The sequence below is a fragment of the Sarcophilus harrisii genome, chromosome 6, assembly GCF_902635505.1.
Source record: "Sarcophilus harrisii chromosome 6, mSarHar1.11, whole genome shotgun sequence".
In the NCBI taxonomy this organism is placed as follows: domain Eukaryota; kingdom Metazoa; phylum Chordata; class Mammalia; order Dasyuromorphia; family Dasyuridae; genus Sarcophilus; species Sarcophilus harrisii.
In genome coordinates, this window is record NC_045431.1 from 81,915,612 (window position 1) to 81,935,951 (window position 20,340).

General features: G+C 35.3%; 1 protein-coding gene across 1 annotated transcript in view; it reads right to left on the minus strand.

Moving 5' to 3' along the window:
• The window catches only part of CTSO (cathepsin O), a 57,552-nt gene that overhangs the window by 36,586 nt on the left and 626 nt on the right, over positions 1-20,340 (minus strand). The window lies entirely within an intron of this gene.

Here is a 20,340-nt window from a genome sequence, read left to right on the forward strand (position 1 = left end):
GTAGCAAGTAATCCAATATGTTAAACATGTGCAATTCTTCTATACATAGTTCCACAATCATCATGCTGCACAAGAAAAATCAGATCAAAAAGAAAAAAAAAACAAAAGAGAAAACAAAGTGCAAGCAAACAAAAAGAAAAAGTGAAAATACTATCTCATGATCCACACTGAATCCCCACAGTCTCTCTCTGGGTGCAGATGGCTCTCTTCATCACGAGACCATTGGAACCGGCCTGAATCACCTTGCTGTTGAAAAGAGCCATATGCATCAGAATTGATCTTTGTATAATCTTCCTGTTGCCATATACAATGTTCTCCTGGTTCTGCCACTTTAGCATCAGTTCATAAAAGTCTCTCCAGGTCTCTCTAAAGTCATCCTGCTGATTGTTCCTTACAGAACAATAATATTCTATAACATTCATATACCACAATTTATTAAGCCATTCTCCAATTGATGGGCATCCACTCAGTTTCCAGTTCCCTGCCACTACAAAAATGGCTGCTGCAAACATTTTTGCAAATTTCTTTTTTTTAATGATCTCTTTACTATAACGACACTGCAGGATCAAAGGGTATAGACAGTTTGGTAGCTCTTTGAGCATAATTTCGAATGTCGAGCAATACTTTTTAAAAAATTTAGGCAGGTATGGCCAAGGAGACAGATGACCTGTTCAGAGCAGAGGCTACAGTCATCCTCCATATAGCAAGACAACTTGCTGGTGCTGGTTATTACTTCACATATATGTGCTTGTCCTCTACCATTACCTTCACCTTGGGTTTAAGCTTGGGACAGAGTGCTTTCTGAAAGATCTCCAAGACTTTCTGATGTTGTCCAAACATTGGCATCCTGCCCACAACTCCCAAATATGTGAGTCTGTAATCCCTTTAGGGGTTTCTAAAGAATGGGCTCATCTAAGTCTGGAGAGCAGCTATTGCTTTGGAAAAGTTTATTTTTGACATAGAGGATAGGAATTTCATTGGGTGTTGCTATTAATTTATTGCCATTTTTGTAACCTGCTTTATAGTAAACTTAAGAAAAAAGAGGGGGAAAGGGGAAGGAAATGAAAATATATTATTTAAATATTTATTAAAAAATTCAAGGAGGTTTTGTCTTTTGGAAGGATGTAGTGGCAACAACATTAGCTAATATTTACATAGGTTTTAAAGTTTGCAAAGTACTTGATCTTATAAGAGTGTTATTGTCATTACCCTAATTTTATAGATGAGGAAGTTCCTCATTAAGTGAATTGTCCAGGGTCATATCACTCCTGAGTGTCTGAGGCAGGGTTTGAATGTAGGCCTTTGTAGTGAAGTTCCACATTCTATCCTTTGAACCAGCTAACTGATTCACACATAAGGGTCTCTTTTCAAGGATATAGTTTATTTTTCTAGTTTGCTTGCTATAATGTGGAGAACTCCTATTGTGGGGTCTACTTCTGCCAATGCAGTCTGCAACTAGTCTTTGAGAATTGTTTGGGGACACAAACAAAAATAGGGCCTAAAGCCAGGTCTTTATGGTGCAAAGACTAGTCTGTATTATGTCATAATTTTCATCTTCACAAATAGATATGATTACTAAAGATAATGGTCCAATCCTATTTCATAGCTCTTAGAGTCAATTATTACTGGTAGTCATTACAGTTTATATTTCTCCTCAGATTTCAGTCATCTGTGTTTCAAAAAGAATTATCTTGTATCCAATTTTGAAGACCAGGCTATTCTGTGTGATGATGTAATTATACAATGAAGTGTAAAACTCCCATATGTGTAAATGATTTTATCTATATGGAGTTTCAAGTTGTAATGGACAAAAACAATAAAAATTAGCGAGTTCTGTTTTTAGGACCATGGTCAAGGACATCAGAGAAACTTTGTCACACCTGAGCTAAGGTTCATTGCCTTTATGGATATATGGATCAAGGCATAGAGTGGAAGGCAGAAAGAGGAAGGAGAATTTACCTTACTGGTAAACTGGCCATTATTTTGGAACAGTATTTGTTGTTTCTGTAAAGAGACTGAAATATTCCTTATTCTTACTACTCCTCACCCACCTATCCCACTTTGTAAAATGAGTTGGTTACATTAACAGAATATCAAAATTCACATGTTTTCCTAAAGTTAAGTGTGTTTCTATACACCTTTGTAAGGATGGTGACTTTTGTGAAAGCAGCCAAGGGAATGATCTATATGTCTGTTTTGCTTCCTCCTCAATCCTGGATGTTTTGCATACTCTGGTTATACTTCCTGTTGGCTAGGTAGAAGCTATCTAATGTTGGAGAAGTTTGAGATAACCTTATTAAGAAAGCATGAAATGTATCTGACAAATCAACTTTATGAAATTGTTTCACAAATTATAGGGGTTGGGTGATTTCCCAGACATATTCAGTACAGCAATACCAATACCACTATTTCTACTTCTTTTTCTATCACATTGGAAAGTTTGGGGAAAGGGTAGAAAATCATTTTGATGTTGCATAGATGATAAATTGGAAAGAGAAATAACTGGAAGCCCAGATTCCCAGTGAGAAGAGGATGTTGCATGAGTCTAGGTGAGAGAATTGACACTAATTTATATGATGAAAATAGTTTTCTCAGTAGACAAATGGGTAAAAGAAATGAAACATTTTGCAAGAGGAAATAGAAACTACCAATAATCTTCTCACAATTATTCATAATCACCAATAATTAAAGAAATAAAAAGTAAAATAATTGTGAAGTGTCATTTTATAACCACCAATTTGGAAAAAATGCTAAAAAAAATTCCCAATTTCAGTACTGGTAAGGATTTGTAACCTGTGACTTGGCCTAAAATGAAAAGAAAAAGGAGTGAGATTTTTCAAAGAACGTCTCTAAGTCTTTATATTCTTTAACCAAGAGATCACATTTCTGTGTTTATATCCCAATAAAGTTAATGTCAGCAATGACTGCTATATATGAAAACATTCATAGTAACAGCAAAACACGAGAAACAAAATATATCTAATGGCTGGACAATGGCTAAGCTATACATGAATGTAATGAAATGTGATTACATTGTAAGAAAATTAGATTCTTAGAAAAGAGAAGATTCATTAAAGATATTAGTTGCTTCATTCATTAGAAGGACTGCCTCCTAGAATGGTAAGATTAAACTTGTTTAACTTGGCTCCAGTGGGAAAAACTAGGAATGAAGGATAGAAATTGGAAAGAGTTAAATTTTAGTTTGATGTAGGGGAAAACTCTCTTATAATTAGGACTATCTAAGAGTAGAATGGGCTGTTGCAAGATAAATGGGTTTCAAAGGGCTATCAAACTATGCATCCCTTTGATCCATCACTGTCTTTATGGGGTCTGTATCCCAAAGAGAACAAAAAAAGGGAAAGAACCCATATGTGCAAAAATGTGCATAGTAACTCTTTCTGTAGTGGCAGGGAACTGGAAACTGAGTGGATGCCCATCAGTTGGAGAATGGCTGAATATGAGTGTTAAGGAATATTATTGTTCTATGAGAAATGATTAGCAGGATGATTTCAGAAAGGCTTGGAGAGACTTACATGAACTAATGCTAAGTGATGTGAATAGAATCAAGAGAACATTCATTGCCCACAGTAACAACAAGAGTATGTTATGATCATTTCTGATGGATGTGGATCTTTTCAACAATGAGGTGATTCAGGCTGATTTGTGATGGAGAGAAACAATTGCACCCAGAGAGAGGATTATGGCGACTGAATGTGGATCACAACATAGTATTTTCACCATTTTTGTTGTTTGCTTGTTTTTTTTTTCTTTCTCATTTTTTCCCTTTTGATCTGATTTTTCTTGTGCAACATGGTAAATGTGGAAAAATGTATAATAGAATTGCATGTTTAACAATTGCACATGTTTAATATTGGATAACTTGACATCTAGGGGAAGATGGGGGGAAGGGAGGGAGAAAAATTTAGAACACAAGGTTTTGCAAGGATGAATGTTGAAAACTATTTTTGCATATATTTTGAAAATAAAAAGTTATTATTAAAAAAGATAAAATAGGCTTACCTTCACTAAGTCTTCAAAAAAGGCCACATAATTGACATATATATATATATATATATATATATATATATATATTTTTTTTTTTTATAAGTATTCTTTTTCAGGTATGATTTAATCTAAATCACTACTAAGGTCCCATCAACTCTGAAATTCTGCAGTATTATATTTGGGGAAAGAATTCCTGCATAATACCTCAAAGTACTAGATTTGTACTTTGAGAACCTGGTTTTGAATCCTACAGCTGCAATTTACCCTAAGTGGGGCAAATCATTTAACCTTTCTGTTCCTCAACTTTTTCATTTGTAAAATCAGAAGTTTGGACTAGACAAATCTGTATTCCCCTCCAGGTTCAAATCCAATGTTCCTGAGGGCTACCAAGAGGAAGAATTTGATTTTCTCTGTGGAGTTCTAAAGTATAATTTTGGCAGAACCAAGGCATGAAACTTGCAGAGACTCAGATTCTAGTTATATGTAAGGAAAACTTCCTAACAATTACAGTGATCTCAGGTGGCGTAGATTGCTTCAGTTTTCCATCACTAAAGCTCTTGAATCACAGGTTGCTTGTAAAGAAAGTTATTAAAGTGATTTGTGAACATGTAAAGCCTAGACTTAATAATGACCTTTAAAATTCCTTCTAGTCCAAAATTCTTTTAGAAAGGGAAAAACATTATGAAATAATAATGGGATTTGTAGATAGAGTCCTAGATTTGGAACTAAGAAGACCCAGGTTCAAATGTCACCTCTGATATTTTACTTGCTATATGTCCATAGTAAAGTAATTTAATTGCTTTTAAGCTTCAGTATCCTTATCTGTAAAGAAAGGACAATACCTAAATCTAATTCACTGGATTGTTATAAGACTCTAAAAAGATAACAAATACAAAGTACTTTATAAACTTATAAAGCATTATATAAAAATAGTTATTGTTAGAAGGGTTTTCAGGGAAGTTATTTCTAGAAAAGTAAAATGCTCATAACAGAAGTGGATAGTTGGTTCTCTGATGCTCATATCCTTTGAGGATTTTTAGGAAGCTGAATTCTTAATTTGAATAAAGAAGGAACTGCTCCCAAGAGAGCTTTGTATTCTTTCAACTCCCTTTTAATGGCTGTTTTAAAAAAGATATAAAAATAACACTTTATAAGGGTAAGAAATTAGTATGTTTTGGCTTATGCAGTAAGTCCTTTGTGGAGGACTCTTGGGGTTAATTGAACTTATTCAGTAACAGACAAACCTAACAGATAAAAATGCCTCCTATTTTTTATTCCCTTTTTCCCTCTCTACTCCTCTATCACCTATCAGTGCTTATTGGATTCCTGGCATGATTTTGGAATAGACAATTTTTGTCATTCCCTTATTCCCTTTTGTCTTCTGTATTATTCCAAATCCTCACCTTGTTATCATATTCAGGTGCCACTGGATGACACCTGTGAATAGTGAGGAAAAAGACTTGAAGGTATGCATAGAGGGAAATGAAAAATGCGAAAGAAAGGAAGATGCAAAGAGAAATAAAGTCAGCCAAGCTGACTGAAGCATCCTCAGCCTCAGGCTTTTGTTAACAAAGAATGAGAAGCTGAAATAGTGTCAGAGTGGCTGTTTTTATAATTTCTTCCTCCTACTTTAAGTGATTTTCTTCCCCCCTCAGTAGTATTTTACTTTTCCAAATACATGTAAAGATAGTTTTCAGCATTCATTTTTGTAAGACTTTACATTGTGTAATGTAATGTAAAAAAAAATTTAAATTGTGTTCCAATTTTTCTCCTCTCACCTCTGCCCTCTCAAGACAAGCAATCTGATGCAAATTAAATCTGTGCAATCCTTTTTAAACATATTTCCATATTTGTCATGTTGTGCAAGAAAAATCAGACCAAAAATGAAAAAAAAAAACCTTGAGAAAGAAAAGTGTAAAAAAAAGGGTGAAAGTACTGTGCTGTGATCCACATTCAGTTCTCCCTCTGGATGTGGATGGCATTTTTCATCCCAAATCTATTGGAATTGTTTTGAATCACTGAATTGTTGAGAAGAGCCACGTCCATCACAGTTGATCATCACATAATCTTATTGTTATTGTGTTCAATGTTCTCTTGGTTCTGCTCATTTCTAAATGATATTCAATAGCACTTTTTTTGACATTTATTGTTGCTTCATTAATTGACGATATTGCATATCCAGGAGTGTAAATTCAAAATCTTAAAAACTTAAAATCTCACTCTGAATAGCAGCTATTGAACATGGCTTGATAGTGAGGAAAAATAAGATTCATGGTTTCTGTCAGTAATCTGCAGGGTGGTACCATGAAAAACTGAAAGACTCATCAGATCCAGTCTGGACTCATCAAGTCCAGTCTCATCTTCCATCCCCACCCATTTTGTCTATGAGGAAAACAACCAAGTTTTCTTAGAATTCCAGAGTTGGTTCTCTTTCTATGGTGCCATAGACCAGACAATGAGTCAAAATTTCTATTTACTGTGCTTTGAAACAGAATAGCATTATATTAGAAAGGTTCCATGAAATATGTCAGTATATTTCAAATCATATTATTTTGGATTTGCTTTTTACAATAGATTTTTTTTTTAATTATTGATCCTTCCCTTTCTCAGGTGTGTCCTGATCCCTACCAAAGACCTGGCTATCAGATCAGTGTTTTGGTGAGAAATGAAGCTCCCTGCCAAAAAAAAAAGTGCTTCTTGTCTTTTTTTGAAAAAGGGAATTCTAACTGGTGGTATTCTTTACACTTTGCAGAGAAATAGAGACAGAGTCAAAAACAGAGAGAGAGAGAGGGAGACAAAGAGAGACAGACAGAGACAGGGAAAGAGAGATAGATGAAGAGACAGAGGGAGAGAGACAGGAAGAAACAGAGAATGACAGAAAGGGAGAAAGGGGGAGAAGAAAAAGAGAAAGGGGGGAAGAGAGAGAGAGAGACAAAGAGAGAGGGGGAAAGCCCACAGGCAAACTGTTCAAAGAATTCCATGCTTCTAGGGGCTGTCTGACTAAGGAGGCTAGTTAGTGAGGGTGACAGGGGGAATAAAATCTTTGTTGCATGTGGTAATTGGATTCCATAATAATGTTATTAGAGTATTGTATACCAGGCTAAATTGTATGATAAACTTAATTACATATTAAATTAAGAATTTAAAATGCTTTGACTGGTTACCCTCATGGAGATGGTACTGTAAATAGCCCTGGAGATGTCACCACTAGATAGTGCAATGGATAAAATAAAGGGCCTAGAGTTGCATAAATGTGAGATATAATCCAGCTTAAGGTCACTAACTTGTAGTGCCTAACTATGAGCAAATCACTCCTTACCTGTAAGATAGAGATGCTAATAGCACTTCCCCCCAGGGTTGTTGTCAATAATTATAAACTAGTTTGCAAAGCTTAAAACACTATATACATACTCCTGTTATTATTATCATTGTAATTATTTATGATTGACAACATGTACACGTGAGAATATGTAAAATAAATATAAACTAATTTTGGAGGGAGGACACCAACAGATAGGGAGAAGGAGAGCATTTATTTGGTGAAAAGGGCAGCGTAGAAAATCCATTAGGAGCTGAGGCCTTTCTAAGAACAGGAGACCTCCAAAGCAGCAATGTATTAAGTGACTGAATCCACAGCTGCTCTGCCCTTGGCTTAAAGAAGGAAGCAGGCAGAGGAAGATGAGATTTTAAAAATAAAAACAGCAACAGAAATTTGCTATGTTTATGCCTTAGGTTTATCAATTTGTTTCCTGATGTCTATGGAGCTATGACTACAAATTTCTGGCTCTGACATCTGGAGGGATCTTGATATCCTGGGCTCAGCAACGTTCCCCCTTCCTGGGGGACTAATAATTCTCCCACCTGCTAATCCCTCTCAAAAACACCCAGAAGGTCCTGGCTGGGGTCTGTAGTCCTTCTGCACTTCATCTTGCTATGGTTTTTCTATCCCTTACCAGAACTTGTAATTATTACGCAGTTCCTTCTGGAGTGGACTTGCTTAAAAGTGCCAAAATGCAAGCTCTATGCAAATGGCCTGAATATCAAACACACAGACTCACTTTGTTCTATTGATATTGACACAATATATTGATATTGACATGACATATTAATATTGATTAATATTGACATAAATCATGCTTGTACAAATGTTGTTCTAAGAGAAGAAAAAGCCAAGATGGTGGAGTAGAAGCAATCCAGCCAAACTCTTTCAACATTCTCCACCAAAAACTTACAAATCAAGATTTGGAGAGACAGACTCAACAAAAGGACAAGGTGAGGCATTTTTCCAGCCCACAAAACTTAGGAGATTTTTAAAAAAGGTCTTTGATTTTGGGTGGAAGCCCACCAGAAAGTACACAAGCAGACACAGAAATAGCAAAAGCAAGGGTAGCAGCAGCTTAGAGAGGTCTCATCCCAGAGGCAATAAGGTGGTCCAATAACTGGTCAGAAGGAGATTTTAGGGGACCCTTTGCTTGCCCTAGGAAGAGCTGGCACTGATTGGAAACTCTATTCCCCATATGCAGTTCTGGGTCACAATTCCAGAACAGAGAGGAATACTGGGGGGTCTGTCAGAAAGGAAGCAAGGTCTCTGGTCGCAGTACTAAAGCAGAGAGAAATGCTAGTGTTTGATGCTTCAGGGAGCAGGGGCCCTTCTTGCGTAAAGACTAGAACCTACTCTGGCCTACGTCCTCTCAGAGCACACCACCTTGAAAGCACCAAAAACATGCAGACACCCAAAACTAGCTCTGAAAACAGTGGCCTGAAGAAATCTGAAGCTGAGAACTTTGCTTCCTCACATCCAGGTGGGCAGAATCACGTAAAGCTCAAAATCAAGAAATAGACTGGAAAAATAAGTAAACAACAACAAAAGAATTTAACCCCCCCCCAAAAAAGCTACTACATTGGCAGGGAAAACTCAGAAGAAAACAATGTGATAACAGCTATAAGCAAAGCCATAAGGAAAAATGCTATCTGGACCAAAGTCCAACGAGGATTCTTGGAAGAGTAAAAGTAAAAGATAAGAATGGTAGAGGAAAATTGGGGGAAAAAATGAAGGTGATACTAGAAAATTATGTAAAGAGAATTAACAACTTGATAAAAGAGGCACAAAAATGTTGAAGAAAATAATACCTTAAAACATAATTGGCCTAATATAAAAGGGGCACAGACATTCACTGAAGAAAGAAATTTCTTAAAAAGCAAAATTGGTCAGTTGGAAAAACAGTAAAAATCTAACTGAAGAAAATTATTTCTTAAAAATTAGAATGGGCAAATGAAAGTTAATTCTGAGATATAAAAAAAGAAAGTTAAAACAATGAAAAAATGAAGAAAATGTGAAATCTTTAATTTAAAAAAGAACTTGGGAAATACATTGAAAAGATTTTTAAAAAATTATTGGACTACATGTAAACCATGATCAAAGAAAGGGTCTACACATCACTTCAAGAAATTATCAAAGGAAAAGGCCCCAATATCTTAGATCCAGAGGATAAAATAGAAATGGAAAGAACTTACCAATCACCTCCTGGAAAAGATCCCAAAATGAAAACTCCAAAGAATATTATAGTCAAATTCCAGAGCTTCCAGTTCAAAGAAAAAATACTTCAAGCACCCAACAAGAAACAATTAAAATATTATGGAGCCACAGTCAGGATTACACAAGATTTAGTGGCTTCCATGCTGAAGGAATGGAGGGCTTGGAATATGACATTACTGAAAGTATAGGAGCTAGAATTACAATGAAGAATTATCTACCTAGCAAAAATGAATATAATTCTTCAGAGGGAAAATGAATATTGAATGAAACTGAGGACTTTCAAGCATTCTTGATGAAAGGACTGGAACTGAATAAAAAGTGTGACAATCAGGAAGATTACTTAAGAAAAGTAAAAAACATAAACATGAAAGAATAATTTTAAAGATCTTAATAAAGTTAAACTGTTTATATGTTCATAAAAGATGACATTATACAATTCCTAAGAATATTATCATTATTAGAGCAGTTAAAAGGAGTTTATACAGATAGAAACACGGATGTAAATTGATTATGTTGGACTGATCTCAAAAAAAAAAAAAAAGATGAAGGGATTGGAAAAAGGGATGCACTAAAAGACAGAAGTGAAAGGAAGAACAGGGAAATTTTTCTCACATAAAAGAGACATGCAAGAAAGCTTTTACCATGAAGGGAAAATGGGAGGTGGTGATAGGTAAGGCTTGAACCTCACTCTCATTGGAATTGGTTTAAAGGAAAGGACTATATATAAACACTTGATTTGATATAGAAAATGTAACTACTCAACAGGAAAAATGCAGGAAAAGGGGATAAGAGAAAAGAGAGGGGATGATAAATAGGAGAGAAGTTTAAGGGAGGCATTGGTTGGAAGCAAAATAGACTTTTGTGAAGGAACAGGATAAAGAGAGAAAAGAAAGAGAAGAAAATGGATAGTGTGTGGGGGGTAATAATTAGCAATCATAACTTTGAATGTGAATGGAATGAGTTCATCCATAAAATGGAAGTAGGTAGCAAAATGAATTAGAAACCAGAATCTGAAAATGGATTGCTTATAAGGGACACACTTGAAACAGAAAGACACACCAAGGGTTCAAAATAGCAGTCTGGGATCAGAAGCTAATATGGCTTAACTGAACCAAAAAAGCAGAGGTAGGTATCATGATCTCAGACAAAGCAAAAGCAACAATAAACCTAGTTAAAAATGATAGTAAGGGGGGGCAGAGCCAAGATGGCGGAGAAGACACACGCGACTTTCTAAGCTCTTCTCTTACCCTCTTTATCAATATTATATCAAGCCTCAAAAATAGTCTTGACTGCTACAATTCGTAAAGATAAGAAGTAGAACAACCACCGCCAAGAAAATCTGCAGTCTTGCCAAAAAGGTTGGTTCCGGGGCCAGGGGAGATTCAGCAGACGGGAGAGAAATTAGGTCCAGGAGAGTCTCAAACCGAGGGTGAAGGCACAGATCTCAGTACAAGCGGCAGCCCCAACCGCAGTAGGGCTTTCCTTGGGCAGTTGGATCCTGCACGCAGGAGGAGCAGCCGGTTAGCCTCCAATCTGCAGTGGGGAGCCTCGGCTAGGCCAAGAGCTTTCCAGGGCCAATTGCATTGGGCAGAGACACTGGGCAGAGTTCCTGGCGGTCTGCGGTCTGGGTCAGCTGCTACACTCAGAGTCCCACAAGAGGCCTCCGCCTGGGGCAGTGACACTTTCACCCTTAGTCTCTAGCCAGGGCAATCGCTAACCCACTCAGCCCTACTAAGCAGTTTGATAGCTCGCCAGTGCTGAATCCACTTCCTGTTGGGGAAGGGAAACTCTCACCAGAGCACTCCCATACCTGGAGCGAAATCGGTTTACATCTTTCCCTGCTCTGCAGAGGAAGCTGGTACCCCTTGCCTAGGAGACTACCCTAAAGGCTTTAAAACATGAATAAAAAGATGAAAAGAAATCGACAGCTTCTATGCAGAAAAGAGCAGGTCAGCAAACCTGAAGAGACCTCAAAAGCAAAATGCATCAGACTGTCCTCCTTACATGATGCTCTCTAGAAGAGACCATTAAAAAGTCCAAAAGAGAGTTAGAAGATAAATGGGGAAAGGAAAGAGAAGCCTTACAAGAGAGCAACAACTCCTGAAATACTAATTGAAAAAGTAAAAATCTCAGGAAAGTAAGAATTGTGAATTGGAAAAAAAGAATTCACTAGAAAGTAGGATTTGTGAATTGAAAAGGCAAAGAACTCGCAAGAAAGTAGGATCTGCAGAACTTGAAAAGAAAATAAATTCACTAAAAAAAAATTAGTGAAATGGAAAAAATTCACAGACCAAAACAATACATTCAAAACCAATTGGACATATACAGAAAGAAGTAAAAAAGCTAATGAAGAAAATAATTTTTAAAAATTAGAACTGAACAAATAGAAACTAATGATTCATTGAGACAGCAAGAATCAGTCAAGCAAAACAAAAAAAATGACAAACTGGAAAAACTATGAATTATCTACTTGCAAAATGACAGACTTGGAAAATAGATCTAGGAGAGATAATCTGAGGATTATTGTACTTTCTGAAAACTATGATGAAAAAAGAGCCTAGATACTATTTTACAAGAAATCATCAAAGAGAACTGCCCAGATGTAATAGAATCAGAAGGTAAAATAGGCATTGAAAGAATTCATCAACACCTTCTGAAAGAAACCCAAAATAAAAACCCCAAGGAATATTGTGGCAAAATTTCAAAACTATCAGATTAAGGAAAAATTTTACAAGCAGCCAAAAAAAAAACATTTAAATACCGAGGTGCCACAATAAGGATCACCCAAGATCTGGCTGCCTCTACATTAAAGGAAAGAAGGGCCTGAATATGATATTCAAAGGCACAAGAACTTGAGATGCAGCCAAGAATAAACTACCCAGCTAAGCTGAGCATTTTCTTCCAGGGAAGAAGATGGAATTTAATGAAACAAATGAATTCCATTTGTTTCTGAAGAAAAACCAAAACTAAACAAAAATTTGATCTCCAAGCATAGAACTCAAGAGATGCAGAAAAGGTAAAAATAACTCTTGAGAATTGTATTTTGTTGTGGATATACAAAAGAATACATGTATAATTTGATTGTACTGATATAACATAAAAAGGGAAGTAGATATGGAAAAGGGATGATGGCAGAATAAGGTGGAAGGAGGGATAAAAAGAGGGAAACCACATCCCACAAAGAGGCTAAGGAAACTTATCATATCTGAGGGAATTTAGAGAGGGGAGGAACATTGTGTGAATCTTACTCTCATCAGAGTTGGCTCAAAGAAAAATAATTGACATTTGTTTTAGAGAAAATTCTCTCGCCTCATTAAAAACGGGGAGAGGAAAAGGAAAAGAAAAGAGTAATAAGGGAAGGAAGGGGAAAGACTCAAAGGGGGAGGGAGGGATTATAAAGAGGATAAGTATCGTGATACAAGAGGGGTACATAAGTTGAAAAGGGGAAAGAGGGTTGGGGAGGCAAGAATAAGTAAAGCACAGTCTGGGGTTATTAGGATGGCAGGAAATACAGATTTAGTAATTCTAACCGTAAATGTGAATGGGATGAACTCCCCCATAAAGAGGAGGCAGATAGCAGACTGGATCAAAAGTCAGAACCCTACAATATGTTGTTTACAAGAAACACATTTAAAGCAGGGGATACATATAGAGTAAAGGTAAAAGGCTGGAGCAAAATCTATTATGCTTCAGGTGAAGTCAAAATAGGGTAGCCATCCTTATCTCAGATCAAGCAAAAGTAAAATTGATCTAATTAAAAGAGATAAGGAAGGAAACTACATCCTGCTAAAGGTAGCATAAACAACGAAGCAATATCAATATTAAACATATATGCACCAAGTGGTATGGCACTAACTTCCTAAAGGAGAAGTTAAGAGAGTTGCAAGAAGAAATAGACAACAAAACTGTAATAGTAGGAGATCCTCAACCTTGCACCTCAGAATTAGACAAATCAAACCACAAAACAAATAAGAAAGAAATTAAAGAAGTAAATAGAATATTAGAAAAATTAGGTATGTTGGATCTTTGGAGAAAACTTGAATGGAGATAGAAGGGAATATACTTTCTTCTCAGCAGTTCATGGAACCTATTCAAAACTTGACCATATATTAGGACATAAAGACCTCAAATTAAATGCAAGAAAGCAGAAATAGTAAATGCTTCTTTCAGATCATGATGCAATAAAACTACATTCAACAAAAAGTTAGGGAAAAGACCAAAAAGTAATTGAAACTAAACAATCTCATCTTAAAGAATGATTGGGTGAAGCAGCAAATTATAGATACAATTAATAATTTCACTCAAGATAATGACAATGATGAGACATCATACCAAAATTTGTGGGATGCAGCCAAAGTGGTAATAAGAGGGAATTTTATATCCTTAGGCTTACTTGAATAAAACAGAGAAAGAAAAGATTAATGAATTGGCTTGCAATAAAAAACTAAAAAGACCAAATTAAAACCCCTAATCAAATACTAAATTGAAATTTAAAATTAAAAGGAGAAATTAAAAATATTGAAAGTAAAAAAACTATTGAACTAATTAATAAAACTAAGAGTTGGTTATATGAAAAAGCCAATAAAATAGATAAGCCTTTGGTAAATCTGATTAGAAAAAGGAGGGAGGAAAATGAAATTAGTAGTCTTAAAATGAAAAGGGAGAACTTTACACCAATGAAGAGGAAATTAGAGAAATAATAAGAGTTATTTTGTCAACTTTATGCCAATAAATTTGATAACCTAAGTGAAATGGATGACTACCTCCAAAAATACAGACTTCCAGACTAACAGAGGAGGAAGTAAATTGTTGAATAGTCCCATTTCAGAAAAAGAAATAGAACAGGCAATTAAACAACTCCCTAAGAAAAATCCCCAGGCCAGATGGATTTAATGTGAATTTTACCAAACATTTAAAGAACAATTGGCTCCTAATGCTATATATAAATTATTTGATAAAATAGGGAATGAAGGAGTCCTACCAAATTCCTTCTATGACACAGACATGGTACTGATACCTAAACCAGGTAGGCTGAAAACAGAGCAAGAAAATTATAGACCAATCTCCCTAATGAATATTGATGCTAAAATCTTAAATAAGATATTAGCAAAAGACTACAGAAAATCATCTCCAAGATAATACACTATGATCAAGTAGGATTTATACAGGAATGCAGGGCTGGTTCAATATTAGGAAAACTATAATATAATTGGCCATGTAATAACCAAATTAACAAAACCATATGATCATCTCAATAGATGCAGAAAAGCATTTGATAAAATCCAACATCCATTCCTATTAAAAACACTTGAGAGTATAGGAATAAATGGACTTTCCTTAAAATAATCAGCAGCATCTATTTAAAACCATCAGTAAGCATCATATGTAATGGAGACAAACTGCAACCATTCCCAATAAGATCTGGAGTGAAACAAGGTTGCCCACTATTACCATTACTATTTAATATTGTATTAGAAACGCTAGCTATAGCAATAAGAGCTGAGAAAGAGATTAAAGGAATAAGAATAGGCAATGAGGAAGCCAAATTATCACTCTTTGCCAATGACATGATGGTATACTTAGAGAACCCCAGAGATTCTGCTAAAAAGTTATTAGAAATAATCCACAACTTTAGCAAAGTTGCTGGTTATAAAATAAACCCACAAAGTCATCAGCATTCTTATATATCATAACAAAATCCAACAGTCAGAGTTACAAAGAGAAATTCCATTTAAAGTAACTACTGATAATATAAAATATTTAGGAATCTATCTGCCAAGGGAAAATCAGAAACTTTATGAGCAAAATTACAGACCACTTTTACACAAATTAAGTCTGATCTAACCAATTGAAAAATATTAAATGCTCTTGGATAGGGCAGCAAATATAATAAAGATGACAATATTACCTAAACTAATCTATTTATTTACGCTATACCAATCAGACTCCCAAAAACTATTTTAATGACCTAGAAAAATAACAACAAAGTTCATATGGAAAAACAAAAGGTCAAGAATTTCAAGGAATTAATGAAAAAAATCAAATGATGGTGGCTTAGCTGTACCAGTTCTAAAATTATATTATAGAGCAGCAGTTACCAAAACTATTTGGTATTGGCTAAGGAATAGATTAGTTGATCAGTGGAATAGATTAGGTTCAAGGGATAAAACAGTCAACAAATATAGCAACCTAGTCTTTGACAAAAATGATAGTAAGGGAAACTACATTATGCTAAAAGGTACCACAGACAAAAGATAAAACATTTTATGGCTTCATTTCTCAAATATATACTGAATACAGAATTGAATCAAATTAAAAAAAAAATAAGAGCCATTCCCCAATTGATAGTCAAAGGATATGAATAAACAGCTTTCAGAAAAAGAAATCAATGCTATCCACAGTAATATGAAAACAAATTCTAAATCACTACAGATTAAAAATGCAAATTATCCCTGAAATACTACCTCACACCTAACAGAAAAGACACTTGCTAGAGGGCAGAAGGGAAAAATTGGTACACTAATGAACTAACTAGTAGAATAGTGAACTAATCCAACCATTCTGGAGAATAAATTTGAACCAGGTCTGGGATGGGGGAGGGCCAGAAGGGGGAAGCCGGGGCAATAGCCTTTGACACAGAAATACCCCTACTGGGTCTGTATCCCAAAGAAATCTAAATAAAAGGAAATGGACCTATATGTATAAAACACATTTTCAGCACTCTTTTATGGTGGCAAAGAATAGGAAATAAAAGCATGTTCATCAACTAGGGAATAGCTAAACAAGTTGTGGCATATGATTGTGATGGAGTTCTACTGTGTTATGGAAAATGATGAAGGGGGTGGTTTCAGAAAGAAAAAAAACATAGGAAGCCCAATACAAACTGAAGCAAAGTGAAGTGAAAAGAACTAGGAGATCATTATGCACAGTATTAGCAATGCTGTAAAAATGATGAACTGTGAAAGACTTAGCTACTCTGAACACATCATAATTATACAAAACCATTTCAAACTACTCATGATGAAAAAGCTATCCACTTCTAAAGAAAGATGAATGAATACAAACTGAAGTATAATTTTCTTTATTTTTCTTTTTTTAAAAAAGTATGAAATATATGAAATGCTTTTTTGGAAAGATGGAATAATAAGGAAATGTTTTTCATGATTTCACATATATAATCGATATCATATTGCTTGTCTTAGTGGGGAGAAGAGGGGTAGGAGAGAGGGAGGAAATTTGATTTCAAAATTTAAAAGGAAAAGAATATTAAAAATAAATATTTGTTTAAAAAATTAACATTAAAAAAATTACCCTTTCCATTTTTTGAGCTGCTTTAATTACTTTTAGTTCTAAAACCAAGACCTAGGTTTCTTTGGTCACTAAAAAGTAAGATTCTTTCTCTTAGTGACTGGGGAAGAGGAAAGAGAGGGGAATTATATCTTATTTTCACTAATCTCTAATTAAAATTAGCATTTCCTTTAAATATTTAAAAAGATTACTTCAAGAATGGGTCCATAGGTTTTGTCAGACTGCCAAGGAAGTCCATAACACAAATAAGGTCTTTCCTAGAGCGTGGTCATTTTAAAGCATTGAATTTCTTATAATAACCTCTTCTCAGTGACAATATTAATACAAATGTGAGCACATCTGGTTCAATTATATCCTTATCATATATAGTTTATATCATATATAAATGTTTTTATGTCTATCTACTGTATGTCTATTAATCAGAGCATTTGATGATTTGGATTAACTGGGGGAGTTAGACAGGTCTCTGTGTCAATGAGATCCTAAGTCCAGTCCAAAAATGTTTTATGTATATGCTATGACACAACACAGAATAATATGATAAAACATGCAAATATCATGTGTATATAAAAGGTTAATAGAATTCTCTCCACCTAAATCATCAAATGAGTACATTCTGACTGTAATTTCACATATACATATATTTGTATGTATGTGTGTACACACATATATACACACACCAATGTACACATACATGTGTGATGCAGATATAAAACATTTATGCATTATATTTTATACATCACATTAACCTATTTTATATACAGATATTTGTATGTAGTGTATAAAATATAATGCATATATTTTTATATCTATATCACACATATACATGTATACATACAAATGCATGCATGCATACACATAAATGTATATGTATCTATGAAATTACTTACGGAGGCAGAGAAAGCACTCATCTGATTGATGAATTAGGTAGAATTTCTTCATCAGAGAGTTTTATATCAATAAAACAACAGATTCACTCTCTTCCCTTACCATGTATAAGCATATTTTGCTAAGTATATACACCTGTGACTCCATCAGTGTGTGGACCTCCCAGTGTGGCAATTCCCTCAACCCATAAAGATAGATTCCTCTACAGGCTATAGTACTACAGACTTTTCTGTACCAAAAATTTTAAAAGGTTAAATGACTTGACTGTGATCATACATCTAGGATATGTTTCAGAGGCAGAATTTGAATCCAGGTCTTTCTGACCATTGAATCTTCATCTCTATGATTTTATTAGAATTAGTACTAAATACATAAATGCTTGGAAACAATTTTAAATTATAAATATCCAGTGCTTTTCAGGACTTTTGAATCCTAATCTCCAAGAAGTATGTATTTTTAATTCTGTTGTCATATAGCTAAATGAAAAATTCTTTTCCAAAGGGTGATGATAGTAAAAGTGAGCTCCAAAAAGAATTTCTTCCTTGGCAGCTAAATCAAGATTCTACCTCCCTGGAATATTTACTGCCTCTTGATGGAGAGTGGGAAATGAGGTTCCTAGGGGGTAGGCAGGAGGAAAGGGATGATAAGAGAAGAAAACTTTTTGCTTCTTATAACCCATAACATATACTAAAAGTACCCTCTTGAGACCTGAATTAACATTAGTTGTAATCATTTTCAATGAGAATATCTTGGTAAGTTATCAAAATGGTATGGAACACAATTCCAATGAGGATCATTACCTAATCTACACTATGCATGGCAGAATCATAATTCATATTCTGATAGTAATTTAAATGATGACAAGGAATCTTGAAATGATTGTGGTATTATAAGTGACTACTACAGGAAATGTCAAACACACTTAAGTATATTCTGGTTCCTTCCCCTTGGTATTCTTTACTCTTAAAAATCACCCTTTTCTTTGTGTCTATCTGCAGCAAATTACCTCCATTCTATTCTGCCAGGCTCTTGTAAAATCTAACTTTCACCTAAAAATCTGATTACCTTGAATCAAGGGTGATGCACTTATTCATTTTGATTTCAAACCCAAAATCAATGAGAGAAAAATATTTGAGATGTAAGATTTGTACCAAGAAACTGGGAAATCAGACAAGGGGACATGACTCACAGAAGAGATTTTCCACTTATGTACATGCACAGTCCTCCTATATAATGTATAAACATCTGTTCATAGAAGAACAGAAGGAAATTTGCTCTAGATTTCAATACTATTATTAGAAGTACTCTGCAGAAGTGTCCCTCTCACTCCATCCCTCCATTCTTCTGGGCTACAAGATCAAGCTGAAGAAGCCTAGTGCCTGCATGAATATAGACCACCTCACATAATATCAGGGCAGAAATTCATCTCAGTACTCAACTACTTTAGAGTGATGTCATGGAAATTATGGTAATTTGAGAGTTAAAGCCCCGAGTTCAAATTTAGACTCTGCTGCTTAAAGTCTGGGTAAAGCCTTTCCCACTTTTGTGGGTTTCCTCACGCAGACGAAGGGCATTAGGCGGTGCCACAGTGCACAGACCTGGGGATCTGGCTTCAGGAAGACTCATCATCTTCCTCAGTTTAAATCTGGTCTCAGGCTTGTACTAGTTGCAAGGCACCTAACCCTGCTTGCCTCAGGTCTTCTCATCTGTAAAACAAGTTGGAGAAGGAAATGGCACAAGGAAATCCCAAACGTAGCCGGGAGAAGTTGGACTGACAAAAAAAAGAAAATGCTAAACAATAGCTGTTATTGGATACCTTTAAAATCTAAGATCATTTACACTAGAGAGTTGAAATGTTTGCCTAAGATAAGAGAGCTAGCGGCAAGACTTTTAATTTTAGTCATGGGAAACATGCTATTTCTCTCATTAAAAATTTAGTAGTCTGGAGACTACTTGAGGGATATCTCTATTAGCACAAAGCCCAATTTTGGCTCCTATTTTTATATTTATAATTCCCCTGATGAACACTTTATAATTTCAGAGAATAACAAGTTGATGCCGGTGGCCCTAGGCTTGAATCCCAGCTACAGGCGTGATAGCCCTGTGGCAATGGGCAAATTGCATCACCGTTCTGGGATTCAGTTCCCTTTTCTGCCAAATTAGGTATTAAGTGGCTGATCGCTAAAGCCATTGCGAGTCCTTGAAACCATTAAAAAAATATAAAATAAGATACTTTCCTGGGGAAAGGGAGGAAGAAAGATAAAGGGAGAGCGAAGTACATAGAGAGAGCAGAAAAAGTAGAGTTTTCTGTCTAGGTGCCAAAGTTGAGAAAGAGACAGTTGGTAAGAGATTGAGTGAGAGAGAAAGAGAAGGTGACAGAGACAGAGGGGAGTGGAGAGGCATAAGATGATGGAGAGAGAAAGGGGAAAAGAAGGAAAAGGAGGAGGAAGAGGAGAAAGATGGAAAGAGAAAAGAAGAAAGGAGACAAAAGAAGAGAAGGAGAAAGGAAAGGAGGAAGAGGAGAGATGGAAAGAGGAGAAAAGGAAGAGAAGGAAAGGAAGAAAAAGGAGAAAGAGGAAGAGAGGAGAGAGACAGACACATTG